This window comes from Aythya fuligula, chromosome 1 (genome assembly GCF_009819795.1).
Source record: "Aythya fuligula isolate bAytFul2 chromosome 1, bAytFul2.pri, whole genome shotgun sequence".
Classification (NCBI taxonomy): domain Eukaryota; kingdom Metazoa; phylum Chordata; class Aves; order Anseriformes; family Anatidae; genus Aythya; species Aythya fuligula.
The window spans coordinates 178745233-178762781 of NC_045559.1; positions in this window are offsets into that span (position 1 = coordinate 178745233).

Consider the following 17549-nt stretch of genomic DNA (forward strand, 5'->3'; position numbering starts at 1 on the left):
ACTGAATAGGAGGGAAGTTAAAAACCTTGAATATATTAGTTAGTGTAGTTACATAGGAATTGTACAATGCTGGGTTGAGTGTTACTGAAGTGTTCTTTTAGAACAAGAACAATTTGGTTTTTGTATAACCTATAAAAAGTATATATTGCATAAGTATAAAATATATAACTGATCTTATAATAAAACTAAAGCTATTAAAAGGTAGCAAATTCTGGATAGAATTCACCACAGACACTAATTAGTGTTGTATAGACAAAGATTTTCCAATGAGCTGTTTTTTATCAGACATTACCATTACGGTCAACAGGATTTTGGATTATTTTTTCAGAAGTTTAAAACACTGTATTATTACAGAAGAAGGCATGGTGCAGGGTGACTTACAAAGCAATCAGAAAATCTGATTTAATAATGTACAACGTTAATTTTGTTGTTTGTGAATGAAGCAGAAGAATTTTTCTTGTTTAGTATGTTCATTTATTTATTTTTAAATCTATATCAACCTTTTTCAGGATGAACCCCCAAGGCATGGCTGCAGTGGCTGCGTGAAACAAGAAACAGATACCCTTTTTGTGTCACTCCTTTCACTGATCACCAGGACTCTAAGCCAGGGTGAAGGTGGAGGAAGACTCCTACAGAGAAAGAACCAGGAACGGTTTGTCCCTGTAGAAGGGAGTAATGACATTTTTAAAGTTTTTACCAAATACCAGGACATGTGATAAAATTTTATGGTTGGGAATTAATCAAAAGACCATGAAATGGGACAGAATACACATTACAGAAAGCCTTGGAGAGCTGCAACCTAAGCACCCTGAAATCTGTGACCAAGCCCACAGGACACCTCTTGAGTTATTGCAGCCACCTCCAATGACTGCTATTTTTTATATAATTTACCAGCCCCAGTAAACTTCCCCAGACAGACTGGGAAAAAATGTTCTTTCTGTTAATTTTAGGCCAGAGAAAGACTCCAACTGTATTCTGGATAGTGAAATATTTGGCTCATGGAATTAGCTGCAGATCTGAAAAAAAAACACCAAGCAGTGTAAATTTGCACCTTGGAGGTGGTACATGTTTTGAAAAGGATGGTTCCAAAGATAATGTGCTTGTATCTAAACTCTGTTATCTGCAACATACAGATTTACAGTTTTATCTGTATTAAATAACACATCTGTATGCTGAAACATGACATGTACGATTAAAATAATGACTGTAACTATAGACCTATGTAAATATTATCTAGATCATATGTGTAAATATTAAAGAAATTGTTTAATTTCTAGAGATTACAGACAACACTTAAAAATGTTACACAGTCTCCCCCTCACAAGTTTTTTGTATAATTACCAGTTAAGAGCTAATTAATCTACTCGCTTTTTAAAATATTTGCAGTTGTGTTAAATTTTACTGAGGAGCAATTTAGTTGTCTTGTTGTTTGAACAGGAAGTCCCCGAGTATTTGTCCCAAATACCAATATTTTCACTCTGCTGACAGCTGTATATTTGTGGTCACCCTTCGGCAATGTATGTGAAGAATGTATACAGTGGCAGTGCCTCCTTGAGAGAGTACCAGGAGGAAAATTGTATGTGGTCAACCCACACGTAATTTGTTCTCCTTAGTGGAGGTCTCACATGTACAGCACTTAAATGACACTTTTTGTTTCTGGATAAGATGAAGGTAACTGATAGAAACCATTCAAAAGCCTCTTGGGCTGTTGCTTACGTTCCCTGAAACGGGCTAAAGAGAACAGCTCTTTGGAGACACAGCTTTACATTGAACATATGCAGGGCTGTGTCATTATTAATTCTGCAAATGTGTTTACAATGGTTAGGTAAAATATTTAGTTACTATTTAAATATTTTGATGTATTATAGCTCGTACCCGAATTTCAGATGTCTACTGCACTTAACATTTCCAATTTAAATAACCGGTTTCATTAAGGTTTTTAGTGATACAAATTAATAACAAAAGGCAGTTAATGCAGAGTACGGTTATGAGACCAACATACATGTGGTTTAAATTTAAAGAATTAAATGTTAGCATTTCCCTATAGAGAAAGGTTATTTGGGCAGTGGTGTACTGACATTATCACCACCCACGGAGAAGGGGACCTGTTGATCCTATTGGTTAAGCAGAAATTCAAAAACGGAAGAAATGTCGGTCTAGAGGGTTTGCTTGGTGTGAGTGAATCACACAGGAAAAATGCTGATACCTAGAGTAGCTGCAGTGACCTTCTTTGATGGTTAGAAAGAGAAATAATCACACAGGATTTTTTGTCAAAGTTGGAGGGTTTAGGTTGCTTGCTGGCTAAAACCGGCCTGGGTTATTAATATAGTGGAAAGTTAAATGATGAGCATGGAAATATGATAATAAGTGCTGTTGTAAATGAGACAGAAATGATTTTCTGTGGCTGGTAAGAATGGTAATCCAATGTGTTAACCATTGGGCTGGAGGGCTGCTAAGAAAATAAATGTGCAAAGTGGGTAAAATAAAGGATAAAAGTATGTTTATGTAGGCATTTCTTCAAAGCTTTCTTCAGTAAGGTGTTTCTGGACATTGCTGTACTGCTTTGGACAAGTCATGTCTGTTAAAATAAAAGTAAGCAAACAGCTTTTGTTTTAGCAATAAATACTGCTAACTGTACCTCTGGATTTCTGCCTTTGCGTTTTTATAATGATTTTAGTGGGCCTAGCTAGAAACAAATTTATTAGAGATAGCAATTACTAATTTGGCACTATTTAATATTAGTTTAATCCAGCAATGATGTCTTCACCTATTATTCCTGGAAGAAACTGCATGAAGTTGTGTGATTTTGGGTAGTTTTGTGTGGATATGGGACTGCACAGAGAAGGCAGGTCTCAGCATCAGTGCATGTAAGGAAACCTTGTCTCTGACCCTCAAGCTGACAGCTTGAAAATGGTCCAGGTTGAAACCCAGGCTGCCAGTACTCTGCACTTTGGCGTTTGAAAATTTCTGGGCGAGACTTAGTTTCAATCTGAAAAGTCAAAATAAAGTGGTTTACACTCAGTTTTGCTTTGTTTGAAGCCAAAACTCAAAGCAAAACTCCTGGTGTATAGATCTGTACATGGCAAAACATAAGAAAGTGAACCCAAGAGCTCTGCAAACTGAGCAAGCTAGTTTCACTTAGCTCTCAAAATAATCCCCATTTTGCAAGTTCACTTTTCAATTGCACATGTGTGAGATGTCAAAAATGAGCTGGTTTCGCTACCCCAGGGGTAGTGCAGCTCCAAAGCATCACTCTGTCAGAACAAGGTCTCGTGTGCTCGCTCTCTGTTTCAGCTGATACTTTGGATGTCTGTCAAGAGATGAAAGTTTCTCTGTCCCAGGCTGGTTACGGTTAGCTTTTGTTCATCTGCAAGACAAGGGATTTGGGGTAAGACCCAAATCCCAACCTGTATGTTTTCATATCCAGCTCTAAATCTCTGGTAATGCTCTAAATGGCACCCAGTCCTCAGATGGCAGGAGTCACTTACTTCACCTCGGGGAGGTCATCCAAGGATTCACGTATGTTAAGTTCAAGGCCTGACATTGCAGAGATGCTGAACATCTGCTGCTCTCTCTAGCTAGCATGGGAGCTGCAGGTACTCAGGCCTTTGTCAACATCAGATCCTCATTCCCCAGGCACTCATATTCAAAAGAAAGCAAAGAGCAACCCTCTGGTCTGCTTTATCTTTTTTGTAAAAATGTGGTGCAACTGGCTAGAAGCAAACCTGTGAGCTGCACCCAGACAGTGACACTTCTAGCAGAGCATAGCTGAGTGCTTGGGAGCTCGTTCTGGTCAGGGTTCCTCTGTTTACTCATCAGCTGATCCGTTTCTTTCCTTGGTTTCCAAAAAAATACTGCTAGACTGCCCTCCTTAGCTGCTAAAATGACCACTGATGGAAGGGCGAGGCCTCGGCAGTAGTGAGGCTGAGTCAGCTTCTAGATGCAGATCTCAGACTCTGGCAGCTCTGTTAAGAAGGAAGGACTAGAGCGATGTTCAAAAGAAATGTACTATCAGATCATCAGTGATCTTGTGTGCATATATTTTGCTCATTCAGGAAGCAGAAGTCAAATTCTCATGGCAAGCCAGGACCGAGTAAAATTCAGAGTGCCGGGGAAATGGATGAACTCAAAGATTTAAGGATATCTGGAAATACAGCTCACAAGCTGGGTAACATGAGGATTATATTGCGAGTGGAATTTACAATATAATGGCTCACTCCTGCACAGGAGTGAGTTTTGTCATGTGTGAGCATACGTTAAAGGAAAAACCATGGGGCTGCTGGTGGAAAGCAAATATTACGTGACTCTGAATCTCACTTGGTATTTTAAACCATAAGAGTTTCGGATTTGAGTCATAGTAACTTGTGAGTAAGATATATATATATACGTATAGAGAGCTTGCAAGCTGTAAGCAAGGCTTCAGCCTTGAGGTTATTTTCACCTCAAATTGCACATTTGGTCCTCTGTTCTTGTAAATCATTGTAGCCTCAATTCAAATTTAGAAGTCAGGTGAGATGCCTCCAAACTTTCAGAAGAAATTGGATCCAGAAACCTTTATATTCTTCTATTTTCTTCTCTGTTTGGCCACTCTGGTGTCCAGAAGCTCTGGTCCATCCAACACGTTACACCTTTCTCACTCCTCTGCTTCTCTGCACGGCTGACAACAGTCTCTGAACAGAGCTGACATCAAGATTCATCTAACATCTAATTTGCCCTTTCAGAGCTTTCAGCGGCATCAACTCCTTCAGCAGGAGCAGAAACTTTCTTAGCAGTGCTCAGAGAGCACCCTCAACCCAGGATCTTCACTGGAACAGCCCTCTAGTCAGAGCAAGAGCTGGAGAAGATGGCACATGAGAGTCATCTCATGTGGGGAAAAGTCTCTTTTCTTTTTTTTTTTTTAATTCAGCACTTTGACTTAAAATACCTAGAGGAGCTGTGCAAGGAGCTGCTTGTTGAACAGAAGACTGTAAGGTAGGATTAGAGGCTCTGCTTACAAGAAAATCTGTCTCAGCCTAGAGAACAATTCCGCCACAAAATAAAATTAACTTTAAAAGTAATGAGATTTTCCACTGTTAACTTAATAGCAGCAAACCACATGTTCTAAACAATGTTTTAATTTTTTTTTGTATAAGGACTCGTTTTTAGTAACAAACCCCAGACTATTAGCCCTGCCATTTTTTCCACTGCTGGAGGAAAACGTGGACTCTTGCTGAGTTATACGGTGAGTATCAAAGATATTTGAATCTGCCACCAATAAAAAGGCCTCTAAGAACGCTAGCATGGAGGAACCAGTTCAAGGTAAAGGAAATGGAAAAATGGTAAAAAGAAGAAACATCTCTTTGGATCTTTAGCTCTGTTATTTTTTAGATTATATTTCTTCTGGGCTCCCAAAATCTTCAGTAACAAACAAGTTTTCTTTTAAAAAGTATTAAGTTATCAAAACATTTGCCAGGTCCTAATATTAAATCCTAGCAGTCAGCAATGTTTAAGTTCAGCCATATCATTTTGCTGAGTAAGTCATGCTAAAACTTAAAATTTTCCCCTCAAAATGATCTTTCCAAATGAGATTGATATTGTGAGAAAAAAAGAAAAAAGAGAAGGACGCCTTCATCATAAGGAATTATGGAATTAATTTTCTTTATACACTGTGTTTGCACAGGACATTTTTGTTAACTCTTAATAAAAATACCATTCAGCTGCTACTTTCATTGTTTTTATCCTGGGACCAATACAACATTGTCATTATTGGATATAAAGTGCTGTAAAAACAAATCTAATTTGTTAAGTTTATTTTGATAAGAAATAAATATAAAGGTAGTGCATAGTTTGTGTAGTGCTGCTATCATAGGACTCCTGGGTATAATTTATATAAAGAAAATAAAAAAGCATACATAACTTTCTAGTTGATTTCCTTTAACAGGGCTAATTGAAAACAGTTTCTGTTATTTAAAAGTAATTTATTTTAAATATACTTTTTAAAACAAAGTTCTTATTGATATCCATTTTAAGTATAATATTATCTCAGTGTGGGATACAAGTAAAAGGTCAAATCTTGTAGGAGTATTTTCTGTATGACTCAGTTCTGATCACAGATAAACTTATCAGGGAAACCAAATTAGTTAACCTTTTCGGTACCAAAAGCTTGTTTTAACAGGCCACAACTGTTTCTTTCACAAATGCAGCACTTCAAAGCTCATGCTTTTGTTCTGAAACATGAAAAAGAGTGTGCTAATTTCCCTTTCCTCTATCTGATAACAGGCAAAGGCTAGTGATTCTTAATATGAAATTGGACTTGTTGAGATTCAGTATGTGGGCACACAAAGTAATAAATTATTGATTTTTCGTCAAGGGTTGTTATGCAACAAAAATGCACAATTTTTTACTCCTAGGATGCCTTTAATTTATGGACATTGTTAAAGAATATGTTTTTTCTTGTCCAGTAGCCCGATCCTTCTGTACAGGTCTGATTACTGGAGAGCTGAAACATGCTTTACAAGCAAAATGGCTGCATGGGCACACCTAAAGGAACCTGCCTCTTTCCGTAATTCTTGGTAGGTGCTTCAATTCTTGCCCAGTCAACCCGCTTGTGACATTTCTCAGAAGTCTCTTCAGCTCTGCTTCTTTCCTATTTCCATTGTGGCAATGCCAACAGTTCGATGGCTTGGGTTTCTTCAATACATTCAGTCGACCTCGATGCCAAAACCTGCTCCTCTCTCTTAAAGCCAAATCTGGGGTGATTGAAAGGTTTTTATGGACTTCAGATTTTGCACCACGCTCACGTCCGAGAGAAACCCTCGCAGCTGTTAATGAGCCCGTGGCATTCATGAGCTTCATGGTGTTCGTGCTGTCTCACCGCTACCAGCACGACTTAATGTGGTCTTTGGGGGACACTTTGACTCACTGAGGGCTGTGCCTGCAGACTCACTTCTGCCACCTCAACTCATTTTGCATCGTATTTACTCTCACTGACGTGCATGGAGAAGTTGTACTCCAGGGGATTAAAAGCAGCAAAGCCCTTCCCCAGGCAGCGCCTTGAGAGCTACATCTCAGGCACTATCTGGTGGAGAACTCCTGAGACGCAGATATTAGGATTATTCCTCCTGTTCGGTGGTGTTGAAGCATGAAGAAAATTCAAGGGTAAAGATATCTAGAAATCTGGTTTTGAAGGTCAAAGCACAGGCAGCACTAGCTGAGCTGGAGGAGCGTATTGGTTTTGCTCAGCCAAAAGTCAAAACACAAGGCTGTGAGGCATGTCCCAGGCTGAACCAGAATGTGCTCGGGGTGGAAATTTTGTCAGCTGTAGTCATACGCAGTGAAACATTCGTCTCATGTTGGCAGTGGCAATGAACTATTTTTTTTTTCTTCCATAATTTACAAAAGATGACCAAGTAGGTAGTTAAAACATTTCAATTCTTCCATGAATGGAATAATTTTACACAGTATTTTCTCAGCAGAAAAATAAGTGGCACTTGGGGAACTATTTTGTCATTCTCACAAAATGCAATTTCATACAAACAGGCAAAACAATGCAATTATCTGGGCAGATAATGCAGCACACTCCACGTACACGGGCAGTGAAGATAGTGTTTTATTCCATGAACAGGAGATGGTTCCTTTGGAAAACTTGCTGGGTCACTTTTAATTATTAAAAGAGCAAATTCACGGTTTCCTCACAGAGCAGTCACGCTGTACAGTATTTTCTTTTTTGTTCTATTTAAATTTAGACCGATTAATCAGACTTCCTGGCAGTGGTTATACGAGGAGGATGACTGAGAATTTAGTAGGTGAGCTAATTCTCATTTTTACTATGTCTCAAGAGCCACCCACTTTCCCTTCCCATGACTCGACACCAACAAGCCTTCACAAGTTTTGCAGAGTGACACCAACCTGGTGACCTCCTGCACCCCTCCGTCATTTACCCTGGTTTTGCTGCTCCCACTTTGACACATTTCTCACATTTTAGCTGCTCTCACCAGCCCCCACACTTGGGTCACCTCCACACATGCCTGGCTGGGTGGCCGCAGACTCAATGGGTTGAAGCCCTGAGGTCCCCAGAAAAACCTCACCTCTAGCCTGGTACCCTGGACATGGCCATGGTATGCATGTCAATAAAGGATGGCTCAAACATTGCGTCTTCTGGAGCCCCGTGGGCTTGTTTAATGGGTGAGCATTATGAGATGATGAGGAGGGAGAGTCCAGGTGTTTCAAGGCACCTTTTGACAGATATTTGTCTTTAACCTCATATCTTCCAAGTTTTGATGTATGCTTTCTAACATTCCTACTTCTAAAAAATACTTCTAATTGATCTGGGCCTTCTAAATGAAGCACTGCCAAAACGTGGTGGTGCTGAAGTCACGTCTTAGCTCCTGGCTGAGGAGGAGGAGACCACATCTGTCCCCACCACTGTCCCAGCTCATGAGTGTTTGATGTGCCCAGTGCTGGGCTCTCATCCTGCTTGGGGAGACAGCTTCCAGGTTTCGGCAGTCAAAATGGAAGAACTTGAAAGCCCAGCAGAGCTATCAAGTGCTAAAATGATCAAATACCTTCAAGGGCTGTAGGGAGAGGTGAAAGTTTTCTTAACTACATATAAGATACTACCTCTTTCCACAAATCTCACCACACTTACAACCCTCGACTGTCTTGGTTGCAACAAGAGTGAACATACCTCCATTTCTTTTCCATTTCAAGCCCTCAAACTGCAGATGAATGGAATGAGGTGCATCACAGAGTGGTTGGGGTTGGAAGGGACCTCTGAAGATCTCCCAGTCCAACCCCCCTGCCAAGCAGGATCACCCTGAGCACATTGTGCAGGATGGCATCCAGGTGGGTTTTGAATATCTCCAGAGAAGGAGACTCCACAGCCTCTCTGGGCAGCCTGTCCCAGTGCTCTGTCACCTTCACAGTACAGAAGTGCCCCCTCATATTCAGCCAGAACCTTCTGGGCTTTAGTTTCTGCCCATTGCCTCTCATCCTCTTGCTGGGCACAACTGAAAAGAGACCGGCTCCATCCTCCCCTCAGGTATTTATTTATACACATTGATGAGGTCGATGAATGAAGTCCTTACACCTGATAAATCGGTGACAATCTCTGTTCTGTCCTGTGTTCTCACCAGACTGTGCCCTTGTACCGATACGCAGCCAGACGTTGCTTCTACCAAACACAGGGCTGCAAAAACTGGAGCATCTCTCACTGACAAAGAAACCCGCCTTTTTGACTGAAGTGATAAACAATTGCTCGAGGGTTTCTGCCTCCCTGGCTCCTGAGCACAGATGTCCATTATTAGCGATTATGGACCTTAAACCTTCCCACAATTACAGTTCTGCAAATAGGAAGTGATAGCGAGACACAATTGCTAAGCATGGTCCTGTCGTGTTTGAGGGTTATGTGGTCTTCTCTAAATGTTGAGTAAACACAGTGTCCCACCACAGTTGATTTTTCCCTGCAATATATTATCTTTAATAAAGCCAAAGCTGTACAGTTTGCCCATTGCCCTCCCACTGCATTTTTATGTTCTGAGAACAAAAATTCAACTTTTTTTTTTCTCTTTTTTTTTTTTTTTTTTGACTGGTGGAGACAATATATATGCTTTTAACATGCTCTCTGTCTTGCTATCCAGCTGCAGAAAGTCCTCCAGTGTGCAAGCCCAGAAGATGTGTTTATGTGTCTGGTCATCTCTGGAATGCGTGGCTGCAAAGCGAAAGGCTGGGAAACTCTTCTGGGGTGGGACGGCTGCGCCGGCGGTGACCTGCCAGCCCCGACAGATGCATTGCTGATGGTGGAGAAGGAAATCTGGTGCCGAGGGGCTTTGGCGTGTCCGAGGGATGCTCCGTGCCACCCCATGAGTAAAAAAGCTCATCGGGCACTGCCATGCACCAGGAGGAGAGGTCCACGGTGTGGCATCCAGACTGGCGGGACTCCCGTGTTCTTCCTCTGTGGGCTTTGAGGTGATGGGGTTTTGGGGCCGAGGTGGTCCTTGCATCTCCTGGAGGTTGCTCGAGCCCTTCAGTGCCTCACAGCCGGCACCCAGCGTTGTGCAGGACGGGGTTTCCGCCGGCTGGAGAGGAAAAAATCCCAATTGCGCAGGGCTTCTGCGTGTGCAAAAGGCCTGCTAGAGAACCGCCGGCGCTAAACTGATCACACATGTCCTTCAGCTTAGGAGAAGGGAGCTCTAAGTGAGAGCATGTGTGCTCCGAGTCCCGGGCTGAGAAAATGTCAGTCTCAGGCGCTTGGGAAGTTCATATTGATACAAACAGGGAGGCTCCCTGCTGCCCACAGATTTCCCACATAAAAGTCCTACTGGTAGCCGTGGGAACTTCGCAGCAGCCACGCTGTGGCTAAAGTCACCGCTCTGAAAATGCAGTGAAATTAGTGTTCATAAAAGTGAAAAACACGCCACAAGAATGAAGACGTTCTGATTCACAGCCATGGAAATTACATGAGCTCTGGCATAGGGAAAAGCTGCGTTTTGCTGTTATCCTGGCTTCAAAAAGGGATTGCTGGTGAATTTTTTAAAAAAGCCTCTTTGAGCCTCTTTTTGCCTTTTTGCAAAGGATTTTTTTTTTCCACCAAGACACAAAAAAGCCAAGCTGTGCCCATTATGCCCCGTGGAAAGGGCAGATCCTGCGCTGCACAGTGGCCTCTAGTGAAGCTGAGCAGTTTGCTCCAGAACCTGTGAAATAATTTCCAGCAGCTGGTTTGTTGCTAATTTCAGTTCTGCCTTTTGGTCTGGCCATCACCTCCCCCAGCCGATGCCACTCGCTTCGTATATTTTTAAGGAAAAACAAAAAAGAAAAACACGGCAGGCTACGGTGGGGCAGTGGGCTTGTTCTGGTGTGAACCAAACACGAAGCTGGGACCCAGAGAAAAAGGTAATGCTAGTAATGCAGCTCTTATGGTTTAACAGTATTACTTAACATGATTTGAAGTTCCTTTTTTTGACTTTTTCTGCTGTAAGCAGAGGGGATGGTGATGTCGGCTGTGGCTCTTGCTGGTAGACTTCGGATGTGCTGTCAGGGAGCTGTGGAGGCCCCATCCCCAAGCCCTGCTCCAGCGCAGGGTGCCCAGGGCCCTGTGCAGGCGCCTTGTGCCGCTCTGCCAGGAGGAGCCCCCACAGCCTCTCTGGGCAGCCTGGGCCAGTGCTCAGCCGCCCGCCCAGCACAGAAGTGCTGCCTGGTGCTCAGAGGGAGCCTCCTGCCTGCCCCTTGGTGCCCACTGCCCCTGGCCTGGCGCTGGGCACCCCTGAACAGAGCCTGGCTGCGGCCTCTTTGCCCTCCCAAGCTCTCCCAAAGATGCCACCACTGAGCAGCACCTCCCCATGGGTTTCCTCCACCACCACCCCATCCTCGCTGAACCCCCTCTGCCGTGCTGGCCGGGCAGCCAGCACCTTCCCACCCCCACCCCCGCGCCCACAGCTCATGACAGCAGCAATCTTAAAAATACAACAGGAAATGATTTCAATAGGGGATGTGGTAGCTGACGGAGAAAAGTGGAGTAGGGCTGAACTGCTGCCGTGCTTTCATGCAAGCATGAGGCCCTGTAAAAAAGCTGCAGGGGAGCGTTTGTGTGGCAGAAGGACCCACGCTGGGTTTGGTGGTGGCTTCTGCCAAGACCTGTTGCAGCTGCCACCCTTTCTGCTGGGGCCTGGATGCAACGTGGCAGCATTTGGCTGGGGGTGCCGGGCCCTGGCACGTTATCAGCACGGGACACCTTGATAACCCCTGCACACCAACCTCACAACTGCTTCCTGCATCAGCTGCCGCTGGACACCTCGGCTTTGATGGGGAAATAATTCACTCACCCACCAGATTCCAGTGCTATAGATATAGCTGGGTCTGATGCCCAAACAAAACACCTACCAAAGCCACTATTCCTTCTGTGAAGAACCTTTAACATCTGATTGAGTTACCAAACGGGGAGTCTTCGGCTGCCCTGCTCTTGCGCATCCCTGAGAGCTCCTCATCCTCTTCATCTTCTGCCAGGAGAAAGAAAGGGTCTGGTTTTACCCTCTCAGGGTAAAAGAGGCTCCTGGGCCTCAGAAAGCTGAGCGTTTTCTGTGAGCCACCGCCATGGGCTTGGAAATGGGCTTTCAGCCTGCTTCCGCCAGCTCCGCATTTGCAGCGCGCGTTTATTTCTCTCACCAGCTGGTGAAGTGTTTTTTCCTGTAGCATGCAGATGCTCGGGACAGAGGTCCAAATCCTTCTCTGCCTTCAAACACAAGCACGCCATATCTGGGTCAGGAAGTCCCTGACCTGCAAATCATGGGAGGCTGACAGAGGATATCATGGCACTTTTATTACGGGCTTGCCCTCGTCTCGTACTCTTCCCTAGGCATCTGCAATTGCCAGCACTAGAGACAGGATATTGGGCTAGGGGGACCTCTGCTCTGACCTCCTATGGACGGTTTTATGGTCTTTGCTCTTTATCTGCAGCCTCCAGAGGCTAATAAAGATTTTGTGAACATAAAGGATTTGTTGTGATCCAAGCAGAAGCCAGGAGCATAGGAGGGCCCTGAAAGAGCCCGGCGCTGCCGGGGAGCAGAGGTCTGGTAAGAGAAGTGGGTGTCTGGCAAGTGCTGATGAAACAACTTCCGAGGCCCATCACTGCTAGATAGATGGCCCTCTGTGAGCAATGAAAACAACTGTTCCTGGACACTTCTTCCATGCAGTGTACGATTTAACAATTTCACCAGCTTTCGCCACTCGCCGTTATCTAAGGGGGGCACGAAATCACAAGGTTATGCAGGGACGTCAGGCTGGCTGAGACATGTGGTGGTTGTGCTGCCACTGGAGATGAGCTCTGAGATACCTCCAGTGCACCTCCAATGCCAAGGGGGGGTTGAGATGGCAGAAAAACGCCTGCTGAGACTCCTCTCAGGTCTGTTTTCTCTTCCACCTGCCTCCCTCCTCTCTGAGGGAGCAAGCGGGACAGAAATCCCTTGTATAACTTGTATGCCAGTGGGTTCAGCCAGCAATGGATGGGGCTAGTGGATCCAGCCCATGTTCACCTGGTGGCACCGAGCTTGCCATGGACGTGTCACTGGGCTGGGGATACTAAGTGGGGCCGCTAGACCCTCGCCTCTCTGTTTTGGGGGGCCACCAGGTGATAAGGACAGCTTGCCTGACCATCTCCAAGCAGTGCCTGCCCATCTTTGGGACTTCTGACAGGAGAAGATGGGCAAATTTGTTCCCATGGGTGGTGTGAAAAAACAATATAATTAGACAAGGATTTTCTGACTTATTTTGCTTAGTTTTCCACCTTCCTCTGCTTCCTTCTAGCCTACAAAAATTCCCTTTTCTAGCAAGAAGTCCCATTCTCTTTTTCATCAGATGCTGGTGCGTGTTTTAGGGCTATGGTTTCCCTGGTCTGTGCTGAAGCTGCTTCACCTTCACTAGCTTCACTGCGATCCCTGAGCCTCCACCTAGAGCTAAAGTACTGACAGTAGCGATGAAGACGCTATTTTAAAAGCCAGGCTCTACATTCATGTTTTGCCTGCTCCCGAAATAGTCCCGAAGACTCAGATTTCTGGGTGCCACCTCCCATGCCTGGGAGGATGACAGCCCTGCCTCTGCAGCTGGAGCACATCGCTGGCATGGAAAATGCAGCAGAGCTCGTGCAGCCACACCACGAAGGAAAACGGGGCATGGCTGGCACAGTTGCTGGGTGCCTGGGCATTGCATGGCTTTAAAAAAAAAGAAAATCTAGCATTTGAATCAGAATGAGCAAAGTGCACAGTCCTGCTCAAAAACTGAAAGTGAGACATTAAAGCTCAGGCCAGTCTGTTTGAAGTTATTCAAGTGTCAATGCAACACACAGCTGAAAAAAAAACAAAACATGTCGTGTGGAAAAATACTCCCTTCTCACAGGGGTGATTGAAATGGGGATGCTGCTAGGAAACTTCAAAACAGCCGAGCAGCAAACCCACAACAATGCGTGGAGGGCATCAGCCTCTTGTAGAAAGGTAGAAATAGCTAAACACAAGCAAGTACTCTTAAAAATGTTAGGGACATCTGTGCACACATCTCCCTTGCCCCATGGGTGGGTACCCTCGTTACTCATTCAGTGAGGGAGGCAACATCACTGTGAGGCAATAGGAAAAGAGAATTCAGCTGGGTTTAGGTGTTCCTGACACCTGTGCTGGTGGAAGCTGGCTGCTTTCTGCAGAGGTGGACAAAAACCTGTCTCTGCTAGTGGGCTAGTGAGGCTGGGGATGAAAACTTCTGAAATATTTGGGACTGCTCAGCCTGGAGAAGAGGAGGCTCAGGGGGATCTGCCCCAGGGCTGGGAATCCCCGCAGGGAGGGGGCAAAGAGGCCGCAGCCAGGCTCTGTTCAGGGGTGCCCAGCGCCAGGCCAGGGGCAGTGGGCACCAAGGGGCAGGCAGGAGGCTCCCTCTGAGCACCAGGCAGCACTTCTGTGCTGGGCGGGCGGCTGAGCACTGGCCCAGGCTGCCCAGAGAGGCTGTGGGGGCTCCTCCTGGGAGTCCTGGGCACCCTGCGCTGGGGGGGCTGCTGGAGGTGACCCCCAGAGCTCCCTGCCATCCTCAGCCATGGTGGGGACCAAGGGCACGGGCAGCAGCCCCTCTCTCAGGGGGTGCCCGGGGCCCGGCTCTCTCCCAGCCGGCTGGCAGCACAGCGGGGCGCTTCCCGCGGTGTCCGGGACAGCTGTGGAGCATGCAGACAGCCTTCCCCCCACCCCCCACCCACAATGTCTGCAATGCACACAGCTGCTGCCTGGCTGCCTCACAAAGGTGCCTGGGCGGCAGCACATGGGCCGTCTGCGCCGTGGGCTGCGGGCCGCGCTCGGGCGATATTTTTACAAGTCGGTGTTCGGCCCTGCCTGCAAGCACAGGCACGCTTTTCTGGCATCTAGAGCATTTCGCCGAATGATTCGGTAGCACGCTCCTGACCAGACAGTGCCTTTCCAGATTTAGATTAGCAGGGGAAAACAGCAAGTGGTAGGTTCAGGAGCGGGTCAGGGGATACGTTACACCCGGGCTCCTCCGCCGAGCACGGGAGCGCTCGGGCTCCCTCGGGACCAATACTGTGAGCCGTGCTCAATAGAGATGGCCTAAGGTGTTTGCTTTTATGATTACCAGTGCCATTCGCGCTGGGGAAACGCTGTTATCACGTTGTAAACATCGTTTTTAATATCGCAGAATCCTTGCAGTTGGCGTTCGGGCTTCAAAGGAGGGCGGACGGTGCTCGTTTTGCTCTCAAGCAGCGTTTCAGCAGGAGGTTTTCGGGGAGGAAAAGTAGGGTACAGAGGTGGGAGAATATTCTGGATCTGGTGACAGACTTGCTCTTAAATAAGTATTAATGCCAGTGCGGCCAGTTTGGAGGAGGGAGCCAAGGAAAGCTGTAACCTGGACAGTGAAAACCAAAATTGGTGGATATCCACACCGTGGATATGGGTGAAAACCCAAATGCTGCACCAAAACACTGCCACACAGCACAGACAGCAGCATCTGTCCCCCATCTGTAACAAAACCTGAATTTAACAAACAGCAGGAGCCAGCTCGCTGCCCCAGTGCATAGGCACCACCTGAGAGTTGGTGGAAGCGCATTTCCTGATGGTCTGAAAAATTAAAAAAAAAAAGCAGATCCCGATAATAACCTTTTAGTGACTACAGCCTGGCTCTGAAGGCTGCAGGATTTTTAGATTACGTTCCATTTGGTTAAACTTCAGGGTGCTTTTTGCAAGGAAATATTCCCCTTTCACGCAGACCAAGGCTGCATGAGCCCCCTCACCCCTTCTCCCGGTGGAAATCATGTTCACCGAGCTGACAGCTCTGAGATGAGGACAGAGAGCTGCTCGCCCTCGCCGTGCCGTAAGAAACGAAGCGCTCTGTCTCACCCTTGCTGTGCTGAGCTGCTCGTGCAAGCGCTGCGTGTTTGCTGAGTAAGATCTGGCCCGCGTAGGAGTAAGTCATTAATAACGTGCCCACAGTCACACTTCAGCTCGCACCGGGCTCTCCCACATTGCTGTACACAATGGTGTTTTTAATACCGCCGTGCCCCTAAGGGTTGCTAAAAGCGGTTTTGGGGAACGTGGTCCCTGTCCTCGGGCACATCTGGGATTGCCAGAGCCACCCCTGCCCAAGGGGTGTTGAAGGCGACGGATGGAGATCACGCCTGACCCAGTGGTGGGGACATCTCACGTGGCACCTGGGGTGCTCATCTGCCTTCAGTAGGTGGTAAATTAGATTTTATTTGAAATATATTTATTTATTTATCTATTTAGAGGCAGAGCAGTGCAGTGTCTAGGCCAGAAAGGGAAACAGCTGCAAAGGTGAGGTGTCAGCAGCTGTCAAGCTTGAGGCTGTAACACACCCTTTTGGGCAGGCTTGCTGTGCTGTGGCAATTAAAAACACGATAAAACACCCGCACAGCAGCACTGTTAGAGTGCTTGTTTGTGGGGTCACCTCCTGGGAGAGCGGCACAAGGCTCCTGGATGTGGTCCTGGGCACCCTGCGCTGGGGGGCCCTGCTGGAGTAGGGCTTGGGGCTGGTGACCTCCCGAGCTCCCTTCTGACCTCAACCACTCTGTGGTTCTGTGATATTTTCAGTGCTGGTATCTTTTTCCCTTCACAGCAGTCCAAATCCCAAATTCTTGCCATTGCTCTCACTCAGACAAACCTCCCACGGACCTCTCCCTGTCTGGGCCAGAACTGACCCAAACCTTTAGGTTTTGACCCAGAATGTACAAAACAACACCAAAAATAAAGGTTCACCAAGTTACACCCGTTTTATTTAACCTAGTTTCTGTATGACACAGGCACATCTGACCACGTGGAGCAAGTAGGACAGATGCTGCTTGATCAGAAGACACTTGCACCATCCCCATGCGCATCCCACCGTGCCAGTCCCTTGCTCACAGGATCAGGCTGTGCCGAGACAGGAGGGAGAAAGGGAAAAGGAAATGTTTAGGTGTGACCTTTCTGAAATGGATGGCTGGATCCAGTGGATCTCGGGAGAAAAAGCTGTAACTAGCGAATTGTGCCACCTTAACATGGTCTACAAAGGGGGACCATGGACATTGGGGTGCATCAGTAGGGTGGTACCGCAGAAGGCCACCCCGAGGACAGAAAGCAAAGGGCTGGCACGGTGGGGGGCAGGTGTCACGGTGCCTGCAGCTGCAGCTGTGATTGCAAGCAGCCTTATTTTGAATATGAAAACTCTGAACTGGGAGGCACATGGGCTGGCTGAAAGGGGGAAGGAAGAGGAGGAAGGCCCACGCTAACTGTACTCACAGGAGTGGAGCTGGGTTAGTATCTCACCATCCGAGTGTGGCCAGCAGACCAAAAGCCTCCCTGCCACCTTCCCTGCTGCAGCGCTCGGGATGCTGCTTTAAAAATCTGGGCAGCCCAAGAACAAGCCACACAAAAATGCCTGCCGGTATAAATGGATGCATTCAGACAAATGTCTCCTGTCCAAAATCAACAGGAGCAGACAGAGCCGGTTGTCTGTAGTTCTGCATAGCATGGTCTTTCTGTGCCCCCTGTTTGCTGCTTGGGCGTCGGTGAGAATTTGAAGAGAAGATCCAGAAGATCCAG